This window comes from Macaca fascicularis, chromosome 7 (genome assembly GCF_037993035.2).
Source record: "Macaca fascicularis isolate 582-1 chromosome 7, T2T-MFA8v1.1".
Lineage (NCBI taxonomy): Eukaryota > Metazoa > Chordata > Mammalia > Primates > Cercopithecidae > Macaca > Macaca fascicularis.
In genome coordinates, this window is record NC_088381.1 from 165,131,259 (window position 1) to 165,155,593 (window position 24,335).

Below are 24,335 nucleotides of genomic sequence, written 5' to 3' on the forward strand. Positions count from 1 at the left end.
GGCTGGGTGTCTCTTGGTTTCCCAGGGGCATTGGTGGCAAATGGCTAGTGCTTGTACCTGCCATGCATTTGGGCTGTAAAGACAATTGCCTACATTGTGGGATTTTTCTGGGTGATAGTCAGAGTTTCCCAGTTTTTAAAACTACTTCTTTCAGCTGCTTAAAATCTCTTTTACAAAGAATAAAACTGGGAGTTGTATGATGGGTTGAACAGGGTTCCCCCCACCCCAAGTCACGTCCACCCAGAATCTCAGAATGTGACCTTACTTGGAAATAGGGTTATAGCAGATGTAATTAGCTAAGAACCTGCAGATAAAATAATCCTGGATTTAGGGTGAGCCCTAAATCCAATGACTGGTGTCCTTATAAGAAGAGAGGACACAGAGACACACAGGGAGAAGACAGGCTTGGGAAGACGGGGTCAGCGACTGGCGTGAAGCTGCCCAGGAATGTCTGGAGTCACCAGGAACTGGAAGAAGCAAGGAAGGATCCTGCCCTAGCGCCCTTGGAGGGAGTGTGGCCCTGCCAATAGCTTCATTTTGGTCTTTTTAGCCTTTAGAAGTATAAAAGAATAATTTCTGTTGTCTTCAGTCACCTGGTTTGTGATACTTTGTTACAGCAGCCACAGGAATTGAATGCAGGTCAGATAGTGAAAAGGGTTACTGAAGGCCCCTCAAACATTCTTCCATGTCAATGCCTACTCGGCTGCGTGGTTTGAATTTTGTTTATTTCATCTGCAAATCAGGTTAATAGTACCTATGGCATAAAGTTGTTCAACATAACCACCTTTATTTCAGGACTCACGAGGTGAGCTCACAGAAGGGAGAAGACACAGGCCTTAGACAAGCAAAGGCCACTCAGGGTGGTGGCGGAGAAGGCAGAAGTGGAGCTCCAGCCCTACCCAGGGCTGTTACGCCTGAAGAGGAGACACCTGAGGTCAGAGCCTGGAGCCTGGGAACGAGGAGCCACCCCCAGGGTACACAACTCACCCCTGCGTGGGCTTTCAGAGAGCCAGAGTGGCAGGAGCTCAGAGCGGAAGGATTTTGAAGAACGAGGACACAGGGCCAAGGGTGCCCGTCTGTGACTGGTCACAGCTCCCTGTCTGGCTGGTGTGGCTCTGCAGAAACCTCTGAGACGGATCGCTTCAAACATGCCGTTTTCCTTCTGGATCAGCAGCATTAAAACGCAAATATTGTATCTCATGATACATTGAGAGAATGAACACGTCATCCTCAAACAAAAAGGTATTGAATCCCAAAAGTCACGGAAACGGAAGGACCCTTTAGGATGACCATGGGGTCACATCCACAGCAAGAGTTTGGGGTGTTCACGGCTGGATAACCCTTAGCTGGGCCTCCATCTCTCAGAGCCTCGCTTTTGTAATTTGAACAATGTGAGCAAAATTATTATATAAGCAACATTCAGGGCTGCTGGGGAGGCCAAATGAAGTGAGAGGATCGTGTGAATAGTCTATAAACTATGAAGCTTTATATAATACTAATATTGCCATCTTTTAGGAGCAATTTCCCTTTCTTCTCTCTCATTATTTCTTCCTCTCTTTTCTGCCTTTCTCTCTGTCTCTTCCTCTCTTCCTCTACCCTTCATCTCCTTCCTCCTTCCCTCCTTTTCTGCCTCTCTCCCTCCATTTCTTCTTCTTCTTTCTCTTTCTTTTTCTGACACAAGCTGTATGCTGTTATGAGGGTTGAATAGGGTGCACCTTTTGTAGACAAAGGCATACACTGTTATGCTGGAGAAAGGCGTTGTTTGAGGCTATGAGTCTTGGAAAACTTTCTCTGATAACGAATAGGGATGTATTGATTTGGAAGCACTTCCTCTGTTGCCAACATTTCCAAATTGCTTCTCTACAAAACTAAAAGTTAGCAATGTTGGATCCTTCGGGGTGACCCAGTGGCTTCTGATGACATCAGGATGACTGACAGACCAGTGCTGTTTCCATCCAGGACCCTGAGAAGAAAGCCTTTGAGTTGCCTTCAAACATAGAGAGTTGCAAATTGCAGTTTGGGACATGTTGGAATGTGGGAATGTTTCTCTCTGACAGGGACGACATTTTTAAGGAATTCTCTATTTGGTCCCCAAATTGCTGTTTCTGATGAGCTTCAACAACATCCTGAATCCAAGCAAGACATATATTGTGATATCTCAAAAGCTCAATTGCAGCTCCTGAGGGCTGTGATAGCCTGATGCGGGAGGGAGGGTGTCTGAGCTACCCATATGGGTGAGAGCTGAGTTGGAGAGGCAGCGTGGTGCCACGAAGAGAGCCCTGAGCCAGCGAGAGGACGCCTGTCTGTCCAGGCCCTGCTGGTCACATGCTGTTCCATCTTGCCAAGCCACATCCTCCTCTGGGCCTCAGTTTTCCCAGCCACAAGATGGGTCTGAACCCACGTGGTAGGGAATTTGTGAGGATCCAAAGGGACTATTTCTTTCTTCTTCTTCTTCTTCTTCTTCTTTTTTTTTCAGATAGAGTCTTGCTCTGTCGTCCAGGTTGGAGTGCAGTGGCACGATCTTGACTCACTGCAACCTCTGCCTCTCGGGTTTAAGTGATTCTCATGCCTCAGCCTCCCTCCCAAGTAGCTGGGATTACAGGCACACGGCACCATGCCCAGATAATTTTTGTATTTTTAGTAGAGACGGGATTGCACCATGTTGGCCAGGCTGGTCTTGAACTCCTGGGCTCAGGCAATCTGGCTGCCTTGGCCTCCCAAAGTGTTGGGATTACAGGCGTGAGCCACCACGCCCGGCCCAAAGGGACTATTTTTAAGCAAAATACTTAGACAACTGTAGAGGGATGGCAAATGCCAATGCGATTTTCTACCATTCCCCAATAGTCCAGACACATATCCATTAACTAATAAAATAGCAGTGTTTTCAAGGAATTTCCTACAATCTTAAATAAATAATTTCCTTGGAAAAGCTCCACATGCTGTAATTTTAGGTCAGGAGGCTGGCCTGATGATGGGGCTTTGGTGGTAACAGCTGGTAAAGAGGCGGGACTGTGTCCGTGTGTGGTCCCTGGCAGGTGAAATGACCCTTGTTTTCCAAGTGTGGCTACCTGGTTCTTAGCTTCGTGAACTCTACAAAGCACCTTGAGGGCCACTAACAAGGAAGCTGCCCACACAAAGGCGGGGCAGTTCTTCTCATTTGCGCCGCCGTTATCCCACAGATCCCAATCTCCAAACCCTGTCACCCAGGAGTAGGGGCAGAGGAAGAAAATTCCGGGTGTGTTTCTGACATGCTTGGTGATCATGAATCCTTTTGCATTTGCTTATGTCATGTTGACGCCTCACGTTGGGTTACACTGTGTCATGTTTCATTATTCTGGAATTCATAAGACATAGTAGAATACTGGCAGGACTTTGGGAATTAGGGGGGAAAGAAAAACAACCCTCAACCCCACATCTCCAGTATATTTTTCTTATCTGTTCCCCGCTGCGGTTTCAGTTAGCGAGCTCCTCCTGTGACTTTGTGTTATTAATTAGGAGGGTTGGTTATCTGTGAGAAGCAGATATTTCTCCGATACAGGCGGCACACAGTGTGTGAACGGGGCGTCTGGGGACTCGCCGTACTTGAAGAAATAGAAGCATATTTGAAAGTTGCATTATGTGGGGAGGACAAATGCATCTAAAAATAACTCCCTAGTCTGATTTTTTTTTTTTTTTTTTTTTTTTTTTTTGAGACGGAGTCTCGCTCTGTAGCCCAGGCTGGAGTGCAGTGGCCGGATCTCAGCTCACTGCAAGCTCCGCCTCCCGGATTCACGCCATTCTCCGGCCTCAGCCTCCCGAGTAGCTGGGACTACAGGCGCTGCCACCTCGCCCGGCTATTTTATGTATTTCTTAGTAGAGACGGGGGCCCCTAGTCTGATTCTTTTTCTCCCACTTCCTGGACGGTAGTTACACATTTTGACTCTGGCTTTTCTGCACGTTGGGGTCCTCCAGACGTAGGCATGACGCTGACTTTTCTCCTTTCCTGCCTCGACCACAGAGAAGTTTTTCTTTTCCTTTTTTAAAAAAATTATTTTATTGTGATAAGAACGGTTAACATGAGATCCACCATCTTTTTCTTTTTAGCTTCTATTTTTAAATTCAGGGTACATGTGCAGGTTTGTTACACAGGTAAACTTGTGTCATGGGGGTTTGTTGTAAGGATTATCTCATCACCCAGGTATTAAGCTTGTACCCATTAATTATTTTTCCTGATCCTCTCCCTCCTCCACCCTCTACCCTCCAAAAGTTTCCAGTGTGTGTTGTTCCCTTCTATGTGTCCATGTGTTCTTGAGATGTACCCTCTTAACAAATTTTAAGGGTCCAGTGCAGTATTGTTATCTACAAGTGCAAGGCTGAACAACAGATCTCTAGAACTCACTCATTTTTCATAACTGAAACTTTGCACTAATTGATAGCAACGCCACTTTTCCCCTCCCTCAGACCCTGGAGATCACATTCTATTCTTTGCTTCTAGGAGTTTGATTTTTAAAATATCTCATATAAGTGGAATCATGCAGTGTTTGTCCTTTGTTTAGCATCACGTCCTCAAGGTTCATTTATGGTGTAACATATGGCAGGATTTCCTTCTTTTTAGAGGCTGAATATTATTTCATTGTGTGTATATATCACTTTTTTTTTTTTAAATAAGAAAAGGTCTCGCTCTGCAGCCCAGGCTGGGCTGCAGTGGTGCAACCATGCCTCACTACAGCCTCAACCTCCTGGGTCCAAGCGATCCTCCCATCTCAGCCTCCCAAGTAGCTGAGACCACAGGCATGTGCCACCACGCCTGGCTAATATTTTTATTTTTGTAAAGATAGGGTCTCCCTACGTTGCCCAGACTGGTCTCCAATTCCTGGGCACAAATGATCCTCCCAACTCGGCCTCCTAAAGGGCTGGGATGACAGGCATGAGCCGCCATACTGGCCCTGCATTTTCTTTATCCATTTATCCATCAGTGGACAGTCAGATGGTTTCCATATTTTGGCTACTGTAAATAGTGCCACAGTGAACATGGGAGTGCAGAGATCCCTTCGAGATCCTAATTTCAAATCTTTTCGATACATACCCAGAAGTGGGATTGCTGGATCAGGTAGTAGTTCTATTTTTAATTTTTGAGGAATCTCTGTACTGTTTGACATAGTGGATAAGCCACTTTTTTTTTAGAGAAGAGAAAATGAACAGCACCGAGATTTGACCCTGTGCAAGGCTAGCAGGAGGTTTTGGTCAGATGCTATCAGGGACCACAGGTAGAATGTTGCTATATGTTGATCCATGCCTGTAAGACCGTCTGAGGTCTGGGGTCAGATTTCAAGTGGCCCGTTCATTGTTCCATGATTGAAAATAATGGCGAGGGCACCTGCTCTTTAAGGTAATCAGTGACCTTATGCCAATGGACTCATCTGTAGGAATAACCAGTTCACTAGTGTGGAAAGAGCTGGTTGGTGCTGGTCAAGGGTTGGGTTTCAGGAAGAGAATAGAGGAGAGTTATTGATGGGTTTGTTATATCAGTCCCACTAACTATTGGCCCCAGTCAGCATTGATTATTGATTTTGTCCACAGAACCCGCTCTCCAGAGAAACTCAGAGCCTGTGCATGTTACTCTGTATCAGGCTGTTTGAGGTTCTGCAGTGGTTGTTCCTGTGTGTTGTGGTTTCTGGGCAGAGTGCTGCCCCTTTGCAGGTCACTGGACAGCAGGGCTCAGCGGAGCTCAGGCCTGGTTCATTCCTCTCTTCTTCTCCAGGCGGAGGTTTTTGGAGGAGGGATTGATCGTTCTCCACAGATGCCTAACTCAAATGGCAGGTCCTGCAACATCGCCGGTGCCGGGCCCTCTGATAGCGCAGCTGGACTCTGCAGGGGAGGCTCCAAACCTTTGCTTCTCGTGTCCCTTCCTAAGTCTAAGATGGCTGTGTGAGCAGAGGATGGCCTGCCTGCTTTCCCCACCCAGGTGCAGGAGAGCAGAGTTGGAACAGGTTAGAAAAACGCAGCACGTCCAGCTTTGGTCTGCTTAGCCCTTGACAAGTAGAAATAGCAGAGGGAAGCGTGTGCACGCACACTGGCCATGACGACAGAGGAACTCTACCAGCTGGTGAAGCTCAGACCAGGGGCATCTTGGGGTCTGACTCAGCACATTAGCCACTTCCCTTCCTTTGATGCCTGGCAGTGGTCTGGAAAGGGGCCAAAAGAAAAAAGGAGCTTTAGCAGAGAAAATAGAAGTTTTCTCTCTAACGTTGATACAGTTGCCAGATTGAGCGAATAAAAATACAGGATACTTGGTTAAATGTGAATTCCCATCGTAGTTATTGGGGACATGGTTGTGCTAAAAACATGCTTGTTTATCTGAAATTCAAACCTAACTGGGCATCCTGTATGTTATCTGGCAGCCCTCATTGGTGTATGTTTTGCTTCCTGCTGTCACCTAGCATTGTCAACACTATTCATGCTGCCTGGAGGTGGGTATGACTGGAGAGGTTGGCGGTGGGCAGGGCTAAGTTGTGGGGAGTGGTGAAGTGGAACGATATCAAGAAATTGTCTGTTCAAATATTACTAATTCTTGGGAACTTCCAGAGCAACATGGCGCACACTGCCTTTATTGGTCCCTGAAAGGGAGAAAGACACTTTTTTAGTAACCTGTGCTGGTGTCATCACATGCGGCCTGAGATCACTGAGGGGGATGTTCTCCAAAATGTGCAAAGTGTAGGTGAGTTTGCCGCACTGCCTTTGTGATCCAGATTCCTGCATCAGTTCACATGAAACTGAAATGGAGACAATGGTAATTTCTGGGTGAAGAATACATGAGGAAGGAGACACAATTAAAGTGAGTAATGTGTTTGTGTGTTTTTTGGTTTCAATCTTGAATGCTTTTCCCTTTCCCTCTGTCAATCCTAGAAGGCACTTGGGCAATTGTGTGAAAGCAGGGAGTCCTTGGGTGAAAGACTCAACTCCTTACTGACTATTTGTGGGATATTTGGGAAGTTACCTCACCTTCTTGAACCTCAGTGTGTCCTTCTGTAAAATGAAGTTGAGAAAGGTATGATTATTGATAAGGTCAAAGAGATAATGAATATAAGGCATAGCCTAGTGCTTAGTAGGACTTCAATAACTGGCGATCATTATCGTTATTCAAAAAATGTGTGTCCCAGTCATCATCAATCCGCCAGCCAGCATGAGCAGAGTTTGGTATGATTAGGAGCACTTACAAGTACACATATTTCCCTCCTAAGTGGAAGGCTATTTCATGGTGAATAAATATTGTATTGATAGCATTAATAATAAAAAATACAAATGCGACTATAAAGCAGTGTAATGGATGTGACTTCGCAGTGCAGGGATCCAAGTGGATTTGGGGAATCAGTTTGATTTGTGGGGTTTTTATGCCTAGACAGTCACAATAAATAATAGTTACATTAATTGGTTCCCTGATCAGAGTTATAAAAATCATGTTTTGTAGGAATTACATCAAATACACTGGAGTAATGGTTTCAGTGAGAAAAGAGCCTGCCCTGGGGATCAACACGCACAGATGTGACTGTCCCAAGGTTGCTGGGTGGCCTGGAACTTCTTGGTGCAGATTCTCCAGAATGGGTGCCCTGGCCTTAGCTCTGAAAATGACCCTTTTCCAGGCCACACTATGTGTTGCTTCAACAGCACTAAACCCAAGGTAAGTACAGATCAACCTCTTGAGCTGCCCTGACCCACTGGGTCTCAGAGCCTGGAGAGAGTAAATGTCATGTTCTTCTGGAGAAATTGAGGCCCCCAGTTTGGGAGTGACTTTCCCAAGGTCACACAGAGACTAAAGTTAGTCTCTAAAGCTGTCCTGTAATTATTAAACTTGCTGAACTTTCAAAGCAGCTCACTAATATCTTTCTTCCATCTCCCTGGCCATGGGAGACCCTGAACATGGGGCCTTTCTGCCATGTGTGAAGCACATGACTTGTTACAGAGTGGTTTTTATGGCTGACTCCCAAACTTCTATTCCACCCAGCTAATTAGTTGAAGCCACCTGGATTAGTTAGGGCAATTAGCGCAAGCTTCAGGAACAAATAACCCTAAAATTTGAGTGGCTTGACATAATACCTTTATGTGTCTAGACCAGCATTTGGCCTCTTGTGAAGTGATTCAGGAATTCAGATCTCTACTTCTCTACTGTGCTGCCATCTTTTCAGGCATCTTTTAATCTCTACCTCTCTACTGTGCTGTGAGTCTTCTGCCTTCAGCTGCTGATGAAAGTGAGTGTAGAGGACCACACAAGACATTTTATGGACAGGCCTGGAAGTGGCACCACTTTTTCACATTCTATTTATAGAAGCTGGTTACATGGCTCAATCTGAATTGTAAGAGAGGCTGGGAAAGGCAGTCTTCTTGGGTTCTGAAAATGACTCTTTTCTCTTGGAGGGGTAATGGATTAGAAAACATCTACCAAGTTTCTCCTACAGCAAACATGGTCATCCCCCAACCCTGCCAGTGATGGTTTAAGAATGGGGATGTAACCTGGCAATGTGTGTGTAGCCCATCCCTGGCCAATGCGTCTGGAGGTGATGACAGCTGGGGCTTATAAGAGAGGCTCTCTCACACTTAAGGAGATGATGAGCCCATTGCTTCTTTGGAGAAATCCCTACCACTGCTGCATTCTGATTCCTTCCTTCCTGAGGAAGAAGCACACACATGGAAAAGGGCCAAGCATGGGGAACCTTGGAGCAGCAAAGCAGATCTTCTAACATATGGTGCCTGGAACCTGCCCTGCCTCTGGTCCTCCACTGCTGGGGGCTAATCAATCATCTCATTGTTGAAGCCAGTTTGAATTTGAGCTTGCTGTTGCTTGTAGCTGAGATTATCGTAACCCATGGCAGGGATGGCAAACATTTTTTGAAGCAGTGTCCAAAACTGAGCAAAGGATGTCAAACTATATTAATAAATGAGAGCATTACAGGTAGCCAGTGCCAGATAAGTTGATTGGGCTCAAAAGCCAAGAGGCAACTTGGAAAAGGGGAGAAGCACAGGCTGTGGATTCTGGAAGACCTGGATTCAAGGTCCTAGCTTGGCCTCTTACCAGCTCTGTGACCCTTGGCAAGTTACATACCCTCTCTGAGCCCTCTCTGGTTTTTCGCAGAGTCCTAATGTCTACTTTGCCTGGTTGTTGAAACTCTTTCTGTAAGTGCTGGTCCATAGACCACCTTTAATGGCTGGTAGGTAACTCCTTCTTAGCTTATTGGACTTGCTCAGGGAAGAAAGCTTCTATTTCTCCAATGTGTCAAGTCTTTGGGCCCAATTACCTAGTAGATAATCTCCCCACACCTGTGCAGACAACCTCACGGAGGTGGTTTTAGATCCGATGTCCCATTTTAACATAGCAGCCAGGTCAGACTCTCTATTATTTATATTCTGCAGTAATGGGCTCATTAAGCATTGCCGTGTGACTCCGTAGAATCTGCAATGAAACCAAAGACCACTTCTCCAGTGTCTATTTTCTTCCCCGATATGCTTACACTTTTTGGAGGTAATACCAAGACATCGAGCGAGGCACTCAAATCCTTTTTGGAAGGAGACAAGATATAAATTATTAGTAAGTAAATAAATAAATCACCATTTGATTCTGTCAGTTTAGGAGGTAAAAAAATCAGTCAACCTGGAGTTTGCTGTCACATAGACCACTTGATTGACTGAATTAAGAACTTTTTTTGGGGAAGGGGGAAAGGAGGAGAGGAAGCATCAGCATGATGCCGCTCTCTGAGAAGGAAGTTTTGGGGAACAAAACTTAGGAAGCAAGGAACAGAAAGTTTGCTCAAGTGACTGCCTCACTTCCGTTCCTGCAATTAACGAAGTCCTAGCACAGAAAACACCTATTGCTCTGCAGGCACATCGTGGGTGCCAGCGAAATATTTGGATCTCTGTCTTCCTTATAAAAATTTAATGCACATTAATGCATTTTTTGAGTCCCTTTACAAGTTATTGTTTTCCTACAATATTAATTGTAATATTAAAAACAAAAGATTGTGAAGTTTAAAGAATCGCTCAGTTCACTTCTATGAAGGAAGAGCTCTTCTATTAAAGGAGTGGTTTTGTGTCTTCCTATGGATTTTTAAAAAAATGAATAATGATTTCATCTTTCCCCCTTTCAACAGTAACGTGTAATTACATAAGTAGAATTCATTCTTTCTAATGTATAGTTCTGGGAGTTTTGACAAATGATTACAGTGTCTAACACCCCCACACTTAAGATACGTAACAATTCCATCATGTAAAGTAATATTCCTGTGCCCCTTCATTGCCAAATCTCCCCTCCCTGGCCAGCCCCCAAACCCTCTGCTACATTTAATGCCCTTATAATTTTGCCTTTTCAAAAATTCAGTACACAGGAACTCATACAGAATTTTGCCTTTTGAGTCAGGCCTATTGCACTTGGCATGATGACTTTGAGATTTTATCTATGTTGTTATGTATAAGTAGTTTTTTTTCTCTTTATTGATTAACAGTGTCACACTGCTATAAAAGAACTACCCGAGACTGAGTAATTTAGAAAGGAAAGAGGTTTAATTGACTCATAGTTCAGCATGGCTGGGGAGGCCTCAGAAAACTTATTATCATAGTGGAAAGCGAAGGAGAAGCAAGGCACCTTCTTCACAAAGCAGCAGGAAGGAGAATGATCGCAGGACGAACTACCAAACACTTACAAAACCATCAGATCTCGCGAGAACTCACTCGATATCAGGAGAACAGCATGGGGGAAACCACCCCCATGATCCAATCACCTCCAGCTGGTCTCTCCCTTGACACATGGGGACTATGGGAATCGTGGGGATTACAATTCAAGATGAGATTTGGGTGGGGACACAGCCAAACCATATCGAATAGTATTCCAATGCATGGATGTACCATGTTTATTGAATCCCCAGTCGAGAGACATCTGGGTTGTTTCCAGTTTTTGTGGTTATGAGTAAAGCTGCTGCAAACATTCTCCTCCAGGTTTTTATGTGAACATAGATTTGCATTTTATTTGGGTAAATACTTAGGAATCGACTCGTTCAGTGGTATATGGTAAACGTACTTTTAACTTTATAGGATGTTTAGATAGCTGATTTCTCTCAAATTGTTTTCCAGAATGACTGTTTTGCAGAGTACCATTTTGCAGGCCCGCCAGAAATATAGGAGAATTCGACTTCCTCCACATCCTTGCCAACACTTGCTATTATCATTTCCCTGCTTAGTTTTAGCCATTCAGACAGGAACATAGTGGTATTTCTTTCTGGTTTTGGTTTGCATTTCCCTAGTGACCAACGATATTGAGTATCTTTTCTTGTGTGTGCAGGTTTTTTTTTTTTTTTTTGGTGAAATGTCTGATCGCATTCTATATCCATTTTTTTTAATGGACTATACTTTTAAGAACAGTTTTATGTTCACGGCAAAATTGAGTGGAAGGTGCAGAGCTAGCTTTCCCATATCCTCCCTGCCTCCACACACGCATAGCCTCCCCTATTATCAACATCCTCCACCAGTGGTATACTTGTTATAATTGATGAATCTGCACTGGCTGTCCTTATCACCCTAAGTCCATAGTTTACATTGGGTCATGTTTGGAGTTGTGCATTCTATGGATTTAGACAAACGCATGATGACATGCATCCACCATTAGAGCATTGTACAGTGTAGTTTCACTGCTTGAAAATCCCCTGTGCTCTGCTGGATCATCTTTCCCTCCCCGCGTACCCCTGGAAGTCACTGATCTTTTTCCTGACTCCATATTTTTGTCTTTTCCAGAGTGTCATATAGTTGTAATTGTACAGTATATGGCCTTTTCATATTGGCTTCTTTCACTTAGTAATATGCATCTAAGATTCCTCCACGTCTTTTCATGACTTGATAAGTTATTTCTTTTTAACATTGAATAATATTACATTTTCTGAATGTACCACATTTTATTTTATTTTATTTTTTTTTGAGATGGAGTCTCACTCTGTTGCCCAGGCTGGAGTGCATTGGCCTGATCTTGGCTCACTGCAAGCTCCACCTCCTGGGTTCATACCATTCTCCTGCCTCTGCCTCCTGAGTAGCTGGGACTACAGGCACCTGCCACTATGCCCGGCTAATTTTTTTTCTATTTATTTTTAGTAGAGACGGGGTTTCACCATGTTAGCCAGGATGGTGTCAATCTCCTGACCTCGTGATCTGCCCCTCTTTAGCCTCCTGAAATGCTGGGATTACAGGTGTGAGTCACCATGCCTGGCGTACCACATTTTATTGACCCAGTCATTTACTGAAGGACATTTTGGTTGCTCCGAAGTTTTGGAATTGAGAATAAAGGTGCTAACATCTGTGTACAGGTTTTTCTGTGGACATAAATTTTCAACGCCTTTGGGTAAATACCAAAGAGCATGATTTCTGGATCATATTGCTAGAGTATGTTTAGCTTTGTAAGAAACTTCCAAACTGTCATCCAAAGTGGCTGTACTATTTTCTATTCTCAAGAACTTGAATGAGAGTTTGTGTTGCTCCACATCCTTGCCAGCATGCGATGTTGTTAGAGTTTTGAATTTTGGCCACTCTGATTGGTGTACAGTAGTATCTCATTGTTGTTTTAATTTGCATTTCCTTGCTGACATAAGATATGTAGACTCTTTTCATGTGCTTGTTTGACACCTGTATATCTTCTTTGGTGAGACGTCTGCTAAGGTCTTTGGTCCATCTCTTTTTTTTTTTTTTTTTTTTTTTTTTTTTTTTTTTTTTGAGGATGAGTTGTTGGTTTTCTTATGGTTGGGTTTTGAGAGTTCCTCATATATTTTGAATACAAGTCCTTTATCAGATATGTGCTTTGCACATATTTCCCCCAGTCTGTGGTTTGTCTTTTCATTCTCTTAACTGTGTGTTTTGAAGAAAAGAAGCTCTTGATTTTGATGAAATCCACTGTATCATTTTTTTCTTTTGTGGATGATGCTTTTGGTCTTGTAACTAAGAAATCTTTTCCTAACCCAAGTCCACAACAATTTTCCCGTTTTTTTTTCTAGAAGCATTATAGTTTTAAGTTTTACATTTAGACCTATGATCCATTTTGAGTTAGTTTTGTATAGGGGACAAGGATCATGAATTATTGATACCCTCTTGCACCAATTGCCAGGTCACCGTGGAGAGGCCAGAGCACGTTTGTTGGCTGCCCCTCCCCCACCAGGCTGCACACATTCCTTGCTGTCACCTAAGTTCACTTCCAGGTCTCCCATCTGTAGTTTCAGTTTCTCCAAAGAAACAGCATTGTCAGGATTCTCAACCTCAACAGGGAGTGTCCTAGTCCACTCGGGCTGCTGTCACAAAATACCATAGACTGGGAAGCTTATAAGCATCAGAAATTTAGTTTTCACAGTTCTGAGGCTGGAAGTCCAAAAATCAAGGTGCCAGCAGATCCAGTTCCTGGTGAGGGCCTAAATTCAGGTTCTTAGATGGCCAATCTCTCCCCATGTCCTCACATGGTAGAAGGGCGAGCCCACTTAGTGGGTCCTTTTTTTTTTTTTTTGAAATGGAGTTTTGTTCTTGTTGCCCAGACTGGAGTGCAATGGCATGATCTTGGCTCACTGCAACCTCCACCTCAGGGCTTCAAGTGATTCTCCTGCCTCAGCCTCCTGAGTAGCTGGGATTACAGGCATGTGCCAACACATCCAGCTAATTTTGTATTTTCAGTAGAGATAACGTTTCTCCATGTGATAAGGGCACTAATCCCATTCATGAGGGATCCATCCTCATGACCTTATCACCTCCCAAAGGCCCCACCTCCCAATATTATCACATTGGGCATTAGGTTTCAATAGATAAATTCTGGGTGGGGGGTACATATTCAGTTGATAGCAGGGAGAGAGCAGCCGAATGGAAGAGCAAAACCATCTTGCTTGGATTCAGGACACTGGATTTGAGTGTCTTCCCAGCCACTTACAAACTGGAAGACCCCAGGCCAATAATTTTCTTCTCTGGGTTAGCTCATCTACAAAGCAGAGATAATGACCCTTTCATGCACATCTTCCTGAGTGGTTTAAGGCTCCAATGTCACAACATACACAAAAGAAGTCTGCAAATTTATCACATAGTAAAGAAATTGTTTCACGTGTCATGTTTGCCCTTGGAATCTTGGTGAGCTCCTTAGACAGCTCCTCAGCTCTCTCTGTCTCTTTTGAATTTGTCTTGAACCTACCCATTATCTGTTCACTCCAGTGACTGGTTAAGATCTGCTCCTTTCATTCAGGATGGGGGAGTGTATAGAGTGTGGTAATTAAGAGTAAGGGCCTTTTGCGTCTGCTTAGTGATGATAATAACGATGATAAGATTAACGTACCTTTTCAGAGCACTTACTATGTGCCAGGCACTCTTCAAAGCACCTTACATCTATTAATAAGGTCATCAGGACAATTCAGTGGGGATTGTAGGATTGTCATGCTTATTTTACAGATGAAGAAACTGAGGCACAGAGATGTCGAGTGACCAGCCTGAGGTCATAGCGGTGGTAAGTGTCAGACTATGGCTGACTGTATCCCAGTACCAGAGCCCACCAACCTCTTAGATAATACGCCTCAGCTTGGTCTGACCCCAGAATCTTGAATTGTTGTGTACCTGCTGCTGTGGACAGCTCCCCATGCAGGTGTCTCAGCCTCGTGTGACATGTCCCTACACTAACACAGCTCTTAAAGGCGGGAACTAGCCTCTTTCATGCCTATCTTCCTGTTAGGTCTTTCACACTACGTGGCACATAATAGAGGCTAGAAAAATGCTCATTTCATTGAATATAATTCAAGAAAATGCATAAGACAGCATTGGCCGTGTACTTGCTCTCTCAGCAGAGACAGGTGTAAACAATCATGGGAAGGGGATGCTTCCAGATGAGGGAAGAGGGATGCTGGGCATGGATTCTGTAGGTTGCTCAGATGGGAAGTTGTTTCTTTTTCTTTTTTCTGTGGTTTTCAACAACTCTAAGTTCTGTTATATTTGCTTCCAGTAAAACTAAAATATGAGTTATGCACACACTCAGATATCCAAACGGATGCATGCATGAATGGGGTACCCCCCATCCATCCGGCACATTTTAATCAATGAACTGGGTAAGAACAGCTGGAAAAATATTGAGATCCTTTGCCAATGACACCGGCAAATTCTAGTTCTATCTCCGAGTCAGATCTGCCCCCCGCCCCCAGTCTGTCCAAAAGGGTAATAACGTTGGATAATAACTTACACTGTGCAGGGCCCTATGGCTTTAGAGTTTACAAAACCCTCTCATTGAAATCATCATCTTGCGGATCCTCTAAAGCTCAGTGGCATCACCTTCCTGCCCCTGAGGCTGAATGTCTCCAGCTGGGCTAAATTGCTTATAGGATCCTGTATGTTCCTCACTCTCTCTGGTCTCAAGATTGCTGTACATACTGGTACCTCCAGCCCTATGCCCTTGCTTCCCTCTGTGCCTGCTCACCCCTCACATTTTGGCTTAATCGTTGCTTCCCCCAAGAAGTCTTCCCTGACTCCATGTCTGGGTCGCGTGTCCCTCTGTGCTCACTAAGCTTCTCGGAGCCTCTTCCCCACCATCGGCTATTCTACATCCATCTTTTCCACCAGACTGTGTGCTTCTGAAGCCAGGGCCTGTCTCACATATGGCACAGAGCAGGAGTCTCCGCATAAGACATTACAGGAATGTGGAACGGCAGAACCCCATAAGGTGGATATGGTGCACCTCCTTGGACATGTGAAGAAAACGACACTCAGAAAGACCAGGGACCTGGGAGCTGTTTTTCCTAAGGTATCTCCCGGATGGCTTTAGATCGAGAACTGGAAGTCTTTCCCTTGCTTTCTCTCTGGGCACTGAACTGACCCCCAAGAGCACAGTTCTCTCTCAGATGGCCCGTGTTAGATGCTGTTAAGATGCGATCTTCCCGAAGTAGCTCTGATTCCTTTAAGCTTCTGCTGGCCTGGAGAGTCTGTGCCAAGTTGAAATGAGCATTAAAAGAATGTTGTGGGCTGAGCAGATCATGGCAACAACTGCTGTACAAATGCTGTCAAATGGGGCATGTATTTAAAAGGTTAGACAAAATACCTCCTTGGTTTTTTCCGTCGGTTCTCTTTTTATAGTCCACTGCAAAACAATAATGGATAAAAGGGTGCAGAGAATGCATGTATATTTTCGTTTTCTTTCTTTCTTTCCTTTTCTTCTTCTTCTTTTTTTTTTTTTACCTTTCCCTAAGGAGCTTCTGTGCTACCCACACTAATTGTAGGTTTTTCTGAAAATGCAGCATGAATCATTTATAAATAAAGAGACTTTAAAATCCCTAAAAGACTCCCCGAGGTATTCAGTATTTCAGCATAAAATAACTGTTAAATGGAGTTATTCTGAATTAGCTTTTACTGGAAAGTGGTGAAAATAAAGTTTTCTTTTCACCATGACTGTTGCAGTAATTCTTTTACACAGCCACCCAGGGTAATTGACAATCTATTTCCATAATGCAGGTTTTACCAAAAAATGAAATGGCTAGTGCTAGAGAAGGGGGACTCTCCAGGAAAGGCAGCTCTCACATTGGCTAAGAAGGAAGCCAGCCAAAGGTCCCTGGGTGAGGGTCTGGGATGACCCTCAAGGCCCAAATACCAACGGATGTTGATGTAGAGTGGTGGGAGTGGTGGGGGAGGATGGTGTGGAAAGAGTAGTGGCTTTGAATTCAGACAAACCAGAATTCTAACCTCAGCACTGCCTTCTACCCGCTGTGTGACTTTGGAAGAGTTGTTTAACCTCTCTGATTTTCAGCATCTTCAGGGATAATGATAATACTACTTTGTAAAGTTGTTAGGAAAGTTTGAAATAATATTTATAAATTCCCAGGATAAAACAGATCACAATGACAGTGATACTTAATTATTAATAATAATGATGTTACCATTTATAGATTTGGGTGGGCCTTGAGTACATGTGCCAGAAAGGTATCTGAATGCCTTGTCTCTGCTCTGTCTTACTGGTCGTTTGAACACCTTCATTCTTCCATCCATCCATCCATCTTTCCATTCTCCCATCCATGGGTTGTCTGGTGCATTTCATCCGCAAATATTTTCAGACCATATCGTGTGCCATGTGCTCTGTGCAAAGCGCTGGGGGTCTGAAGGTGAATGAGAGCATGAGGGGCTTAGTCTCATGGGGAAAGGCAGGGAGATAATGAATATGTGTGAGACAGTGATACAAGTGTGACAATGACAATTCTACACCGATAACAGTGGAGGTGAAAAGTAAGCAGTGGTCAGTTCCACCAGAGGGTGGAAAGCAGGGTCAGGGGTCATTTCATAGGTAGAAGGTGGGCACTTGAGCCAAACCTTGAGAGGCGAGGGTTTTCCAGGTGAGTGCGGGGGGAGGGGGTGCCGCCACTACTCTGCAGGAGGGTGTCCTCTGAGCTCAGGAACATCTGTATTATTTTCCCCCACTCTCCGTCCCATGTTTGTCTCAATGCCTGACTCACAGTGGGCTTCCCATCCGCAATTTAGTGAATTTATGAATGAATGAATGAATTCCAGGTGGCAGGCACAGAGGAAGACCTGGAGGAGGAAGGACCGGCGTGATGACTGGTGTGTCCGAGGACAGTCACTAGGTAACTCGGACTAGGCAGAAGCACAAGTCGGAAGGAGTGATGGAGGTGGGCACCAGGTGAGAAAGGACCTTTGCCATCTGGCTAAGGGTGAGGTGGAGTCACTGAAGGATTTCACTGAGCGAGGCCAAATGAACTTTCCTGACTTTTGACAAATCCTCGGCAGCTTCAGAGAGCAAATTGGAAGGAGGAAATAGGCATGGATTTGACAGGCCCTGCTGGACTCATCCTCTTTGCTGTCCCAGCTTGGTGTACGGTACCAGATCACGTTGGATTCTGTGTGTAAAATTATGCAGAGGAGGTTCCCCTTCTATTTTTTGTTGATTGACAAATTGTCCTGTCACTCAAATGCTGCTTCAACTTATCGTAAGGAGTAAAAGAAAATTATCTGTTCAGTGCATATGGGAAAGAAAGCTTGTTCATTAACCTCTCGACTGCTGAGCTCTGAAGCTTGTGACGCTTCAAGGAATACACAGGGAGGACCTGAAAGCAGGTATGGGAATGCTGTGTGTATGCATTGCTCTCTTTATTTACACATGCATGCAGTGTGCACATCTGGTCTCTACAATCCCTTTCAGAAATACAGAAACTCAAACATACACATACACACACCCACACTCACAGCTCACATACATCTTGCAAAGTGTGTAGTTACTGCATACGTTTACGCCTTGGAGAAGTGCACACATATAGACAGACAGATGCTTGCAAACCAGTGTTTTACAATGGGAACTGCCTGCCAGCTGTCGGAACTTGGGACCAATCTAAAAACATTGCACTTCTTGGAGAGCTTTTTATCTACTTTTTCTTTTCTTTTTTTTTGTTTTTTTGAGACAGAGTCTCATTCTGTCGCCCAAGTTGGAGTTCAGTGGTGCAATCCCAGCTCACTGCAACCTCTGCCTCCCGGGTTCAAGTGACTCTCGTGCTTCAGCCTCCTGAGTAGCTGGGATTACAGGTGCCCGCCACCATGCCTGGCTAATTTTTGTATTTTTAGTAGAGATGGGGTTCCACCATGTTGGCCAGGCTGGTCTTGAACTCCTGGCCTCCAGAGATCTGCCCACCTTGGCCTCCCAAAGTTCTGGGATTACATACCTGAGCCACTGTGACCGGCTGGAGAGCTTTTTAAAGTATCTGTCTATTTTTCTGATTCCTCCAGCATACAGCTCAGACTTCTCTACAAGGGGGGTGTTGGTTGGGAAGGAAACCCCAAGAAAATGTGATAGTGAATGTCCCCAGATGGCTAGGCAGAGGTGCTCCTGAAACACCGTCATTGTGGTTGTTTCCTTACGCTTTATGCTAGTCAGAATTCTCAAGAAAAACGGAACCAGGTTGATGTGATTATGGAGGCCAAGAAGTCCCATGATCTGCCACCTGCAAACTGAAGACCCAGGAAATCCAGTGTGTGGTTCAAAAGCCTAAGAGCCAGAGAGCTGATGGTGTAGATTCCAGTCGAGTCTGAAGACCTGAGAGCCAGGAGCATCGAGGGCAGGGTAAGATTGATGTCCCAGTTCAAGCAATCGGGCAGAGAGTGAATTCAAGTTTCCTCTGCCTTTTTGTTTTATTCAGGTCCTCAAGAGGTTGCAAGATGCCCACTCATATTGGAGAGGGTCTTCCGTGTTGCTGAGTTCACCCAGTCAAATGCTAATCTCTTCCAGAAACACCGCAGCAGACACATCCAGAAATAATGTCTAACCAGCTATCTGGGCACCCTGTGGCCCAGCCAAGTGGACATACACAATCAACCTTCATATCTGGGAAGTCACGATACTGACACTTAGTTCTTGACCACATATAGCACATGCCAAGCACTGGGTTTGGCCTTTTTCTTGCATGATCTCAAACCTCCACAATGACTCCAAGGAGTAAGTGTGGTCCCATTTTATAATGTGAAACTGAGGCTCAGAAAGGCAGATCTGTGACGGGATCAAGAGTCAGAGTGAGAGGATAGCAGTGCTGGGATCTAACACAGGTCCCTTCTACTTCAAAATCCGTATTCAATGCCACCTTTTTTTTTCTTTCTATGCACACTTTTTTTTTTTTTTGCTTTATTAGACACTTACACTTCTTCGATTGCAGTTCACCTTTACACAAGTAACAAGAAGGTGGACATTATTAATTCTTTCATTCAAATATTTATTGAGCCAGGCCCTGCTCAAAATTTTGGAGAAACAGCTCATGAACAGAGCAGATTAAGTTCTAAATACCAGCTTCATTCTAATAGGGGAAGGTGGAGTGTAAACAAGTTCCTAAGTAATACTTCTGTGTGTGCAACGCAGGAGAAAAAGAGCAGGAAGGGGGAAAACTGTCTGGGGTGTTTCTCCTAAGATGGGGTGCTTGGTAAGGCTATATGACTTTTGACCAAAACAAAAAGATGCAGTACTTGTAAATAAAAGGGATCATCTGATAGTAGTGTTGTTTGAAATGACTGGCTAATTTTGAGGATTTCAGTATTTATGGAGAAATTTAACATTTTTAAAAAAGGACTTGGAAATTGGTATTGATGTTGAATCTCTTTAAGGTAAAATGTTAAAGCTTTTCACATATTGGAACTCTACCTGGGCTTGGGCCAACCCTGGAAAAAAGCAAAGCCACCTCTATGGACACACAGCTGCCCCAGTGCTGGAAACTTCAACAGCTTGCATGAAGGAACTCACTCCCAAATGAGAAATTGTAGAGTTTTAAAAGCTACTCATTTGTATAAAATAACTTGATCTGCTATAAACCACCATTAAAAAAACCACAGTGGGCCAGGCCCGGTGGCTCACACCTGTAATCCCAGCACTTTGGGGATCCAAGGTGGGCGGATCACGAGGTCAGGAGATCCAGACCATCCTGGCTAACACAGTGAAACCCTATCTCTCTAAAAATACAAAAAAATTAGCCAGGCACCTGCCTGTAGTTCCAGCTACTCTGGAGGCTGAGGCAGCAGAATCGCTTGAACTCAAGAGGCAGTGGTTGCAGTGAGCCGAGATTGTGCCACTGCACTCCAACCTGGGTGACAGAGCAAGACTCTGTCTCAAAAAAACAAAAACAAACAAAAAACACAACAACAACAACAACAGCAAAAACACAGTGTTTTCATTTGGTGCTTAAATATTTTTGGAGTGAAAATTATCACTAAAGTAATCCATGACTCCCACAAATATATGATTTTATTGTATTAAAGAAGACTGTATTGATTTTCCAAGGTTTTGCAGCTCAGTAAAGATATTACCTTCCTAAATAAAGATAGGGTGCTCAGAGGAGGCCTCACTGATGAAGTGATAGTTAAGTAGAACCTAGAGGAAGTGAAGCATAAATAAGAAGCGAACTATATGGGCAGGTGAATTGACTCAGATGTGGTCACAAGGCCCCGTAGCAGTAGGACTGGGCTCAGACTACAGCCCTAGCTCTTGATGAAGCTTCTGCCTGCAAGCTTCCATTGGCAGAGCTGGTGGAGCTCCATGCTTGCTCTGTGCTACTGGGTGGATGGAAGGGTGACCATCTTCCCTGAGATGAACCAGGTGCCTTCAGTCCAAACACCTGACCAGGGGGTTTTTCTTGTCACTTGTCCTCGTATTTTTTTCTCAAACTCTGGTTGCAAAAAGTAGAAAAGTTGAGGCCACCTTGCAGGCCTGTACAACAAATCCCCTCACTGCGGCCTCTGTTTCCAAAGTCCAGCTTTTGCTCCACTGTTGAAAATATGTCTTCCTGCCAGGGGCTGAGGAGGTTGAAGTCTTTGGAACACTGAGTGTGTTCTATAAAATCCAAATAATTCATTGTAAATCAAAGTACTTGGCATGCTGGCTGCAAAGCCTGGAGCTTTTTTTTTCTTTCTCCTAAGGTAATCTCTAGAAAGTAGTTTGTACTCATGTTTCTACAGTGATTAAATATGCAAAGTAATTTCCATGATTTTCACTGCGTTCTGAACCAAATCAGATTCTGTTCTGCTCCTCTTTGTGCAAAGCCACTTATTGGATCAGATTCCAAAACAAATCCCTCGAATTTGGCGGATCATCATTTTAAAAGGGGGCTTGTTAAGGTAATCATTAAATTAAACCGTTCCTTTAAGAATATTTAGATCTGGTCCGCCAAGCGGAGCGGTCTAATGGTTTTTAAATTAGAAGCTGCGGAATGCTGGCGAATTTTCTCTTGTGGGTCAAGTGGGTATTAACAAATGCTAAGACTGTTGTCTCTTTTGTCATCACCTTGAAATCTGCAAAGAAAAGCAAAGAGTGGGAAGGACCCAAGGAGAGAGGCCGGGTGGGGATGGAACATCCGCTCAATGCCCACGGCTGGCCGCAGATTGAGGCTGGGCAGAAGAAAAGGCAGGAACTGCTGTTCACCATCTCCACATCTGGCCTCAAGAGAAGCCAAAGCCTGAATCTCCAGGGCAGATGCAGAAGACCAGGGAATGCCCCAAAGCCTGGCAGGCTTGAGCAGCTGATTGGGTCTGATTTCCTAACCACAGAGCTTGAGCCAATATCGGTGGCCTGAAGACTTTTTTTTTTTTTTTTTTTTTTTTGGTTGAGACAGAGTCTCCCTCTGTCACCCAGGCTGGAGTGCAGTGGTAAAATCTTGGCTCACTGTAGCCTCAACCTTCTGGGGTCAAGCAATCCTCCTGCCTAAGCCTCCTAGGTAGCTGGGACTACAGGTGCACACCACCACGCCTGACTAATGATCAGATTGTTTATCTTGTTGGCAGCCTCTCAGATCGCAAGTTAAGGTGGCCCAGGCATGGGGCCTAGTGGAACTGAGCTGGGTTTGTCTGACTAATTGAAGCATGGTTGTAGTTGAGCCTTAGAGTCACGTGGAGAGAGTTACACTAGCCATGTCCATATGCACCTTAAGAGAGCCTGATTTAGTTCAGCTGGGGTGGTGTCCAGGACTGGCTTTTTTTTTTTTTTTTTTTTTTTTTAACTTTCTAGATAACTCTAATATGTAGCCAATGTTGAAAGCTATTACACATTTGGAAAAAAACCTTCCTTGTAGAGACATTTAAAGGCATAACTGTGCACATGTGGCCTTCAGTTAAACCAGAGGACTGGCAAATGAAAGCCCTTTTGGGCTTAGTATGGCCTGTGCCCACCATGTGTTTTTGTATGACCCATGCAAGACTGTTTTTGCATTTTTGAGTGGTTGAAAAAAAATTTAAAAGAATAATATTTGATGATACGTGGGAATCATATGACGTTCACAATTCAGTATCTATAAATAAAGTTTTATTGGCACACAGCTATGCTCATTTATAAGTTATTGTCTATAGCTGCTCATATATGTTCAATAGTCAACGTTTATATGTTTTGTGCTTCATTGGCAGAGCAGTTGCAACAGAGATTGTATGACCTGCAAAGCCTAGAATATATACTAACAGGTCCTTACAGAAAGTTTGCTGATTTTTGAGTTACATCCTAGGAGAAGAGGACCATCGCACATACACTTCTGTTTAATCCATGCAATGCCCAATGGGACCCCTTAAAACCACGAAGCCTACAGAAGCAAAGATTTTTTTAAAAAGATAAAATTCAGCATTACTCTGGTTGTGGGAGAAGGGACACTTTCATACACAGTCAAGGGGAGCATCCGTAGGCTTTTTGTTAGTCGGCAACAAGGACCTTAACAATGTTCATACGCTTTGGCCGCTCCATTCTATTTCTAGAAATGTGTCTTGTGGAAACTCTCAATTACATGTGCAGTTTTATCTACCAGGATTTTATTGCAAAATCATAATATGAAAAAAAACCCCACAAAAATCTAATTGTCCAACAATAGAGGATGTTTTAATAAATTGTGCTATATCCATATACAGCCATAAAATGGATATGATGGAAGAAGAGATAATGATACAGGAAAGTGTCTATGGTCTATAAAGTGAAAAATAAGCCGTAAAAAACCTATGAGCAGAAAAATTTTACTTTATCAAAAAGCAATACATATCTATATGGATACCCCAAATGATAATAATGTCTAATTCTAGGTAATTTTAATTTTTTCCTGTTTTTTCTATATTTTTCAAATTTTCTGCACTGAACAGGAGTTAAAGTGGTAGTGCTATTGAGAGGTAATTCCCTAGGATCAGTGAGGTGTGGGAGACATCCTTAGCTGTGGACTGAGAAATCTGAATAGCCCAGGACCCCTCCTCATCTCCACCTGCTGGATGGGCTTGAAGATGCAGCACAAAAGATGTGACATTCTCCGCCCTGGGCAATGAAGCGTGTTGTGAAAAACAAAGACTTCCAAACCGTGGGACCTGAATTTGATTCCAGCTTTGATTACTTATTTGCTCAGGTCATTTTGATCCTCTGAAAGGCAGGGACCATAAGAAGTCTTCCTGATGAGGTTTCCTTGAGGACTGATGAGGGAGCTTATGCAAAGGCAACAGGTGCAGTCCCTGGGTCAGGTGAATGTGCCAGAACCCTACCCTGATCTTTCAAATCTGTTCTACTTGAAACCTCAGGAACATGTTGCATTTTTCTAATCATGCCCTTTTGGATAAGAGGGTAAGAGGTTGTGGCTGCAGTTTCATGTACTCAGAGAACATCTGTCCTGAAAGCGAGTCCCTCATGCATCTACACAGATTCTGCTAGGCTCTGTTCTCACATGCAGCGTCTTCAGTGGCTACAAGTTCCTGATGGTGCTCTCTGGGGCACGTGTGTGCTCTGTCCTTCCACATGCCTTGTACAGGGGTCCTAGAGTGACAGGAGGCAAATGCTTCTCAGTCCTACATTAACCATAATAAACACCCTAGGAGTGACAGGCGAAGCTGGGCCGGTAGGCACT

The 24,335-nt window shown here is 44.1% G+C and overlaps 1 long non-coding RNA gene across 5 annotated transcripts; it reads left to right on the forward strand.

Annotated features, from left to right (window-relative positions):
- The first annotated feature begins 391 nt into the window (after positions 1 to 391).
- Positions 392 to 22,790, forward strand: LOC123574637 (uncharacterized). Of its 5 annotated transcripts, XR_010576878.2 has the most exons (4): positions 392 to 1,242; positions 7,448 to 7,657; positions 9,385 to 9,559; positions 17,506 to 22,790. It is a non-coding gene; the product is annotated as an uncharacterized lncRNA (long non-coding RNA). The 5 variants fall into 5 exon arrangements; XR_010576876.2 differs by lacking the exon at positions 9,385 to 9,559; XR_010576879.2 differs by lacking the exons at positions 9,385 to 9,559; positions 17,506 to 22,790 and adding an exon at positions 15,574 to 16,477.
- Positions 22,791 to 24,335: the final 1,545 nt, after the last annotated feature.